Source organism: Notamacropus eugenii, chromosome 4, assembly GCF_028372415.1.
Source record: "Notamacropus eugenii isolate mMacEug1 chromosome 4, mMacEug1.pri_v2, whole genome shotgun sequence".
Classification (NCBI taxonomy): domain Eukaryota; kingdom Metazoa; phylum Chordata; class Mammalia; order Diprotodontia; family Macropodidae; genus Notamacropus; species Notamacropus eugenii.
In genome coordinates, this window is record NC_092875.1 from 24289096 (window position 1) to 24290035 (window position 940).

A 940-nucleotide genomic window follows, 5' to 3' on the forward strand; every position below is an offset into this window, starting at 1 on the left:
CTTGCGATGTTTAATACTGTAAAGACTAGAAATATTGCAAAGTAACAGCTGCCCTTAAAGTGGTGAGTTCCCTGTCACCCTAACTATTAGAGCAAAGGATCGCTGGGAAGAGAGGCGAGGGGTCCAGTCCAGGCCCCTCCTTTTACGTGTGTTCTCTCCACTGTGCTCTGCTGAGCACTTCACATGGACATTGTGGGGGGCTGGCCCCTGCTGACCTCTGAACCCCCCTCCTGGTCTGGGAGTCTGCTTCTGGTTTTCCTTCTATTTCCCTTATTCTCTCAGTGGCCCTCCTTTTCCCCCACCTTAAAAAACGTTTAAAGAGTTGTTTCTGTGACTTAGAACTTGTGGAAATGTAGCATCCCTAGGGAGACAAAAGAAATGTTGATAAACCTTTAAGCTGCATTGAGAGAGGCATCGAGTGCCCAGCTAGGGAGGACTCTGTCCCCCTGTCCTGTGCCCCAGCAGGCAGCATCGAAGGCACTGTGTGGTGCATTTTAGCCCCCCAGAGACATTCGGAAGCAAGCAGCAGGTGTTAGTGAAGAACCCTGTGGGCTTATGCTCTGGGAGGGCCGGGTGAGGGGGTGGGAATGTTCAGCCTGGAGAGACAGTGTACTATAAGGAATGCTAGGCCCAGGGTAGGGAAAGTCTGAGTTCAAATCCAGCCTGATCCTTGCTAGCTGTGTGACCCTGGGCAAGTCACTTCTCTACTTTCCAGGGTTATTGTATTTGTAAAGCGCCCAGCGTAGTGCCTGGCACCTAGTAGGTGGTTAATAAATTCTTGTTTCCTTCCCAGGTACCTGGGAAACCAGAAATCAGGATGTTGTCTTTACTAAGACCTGAGATGGTCTCCCTCTGAGTCTGGCCCTCACCCCCAGAAACCCCTTGCAGCCCTGCCTCCTACCCCCACCACAAGGCCAGGTGAAGGAGCAAAGCATTTGGC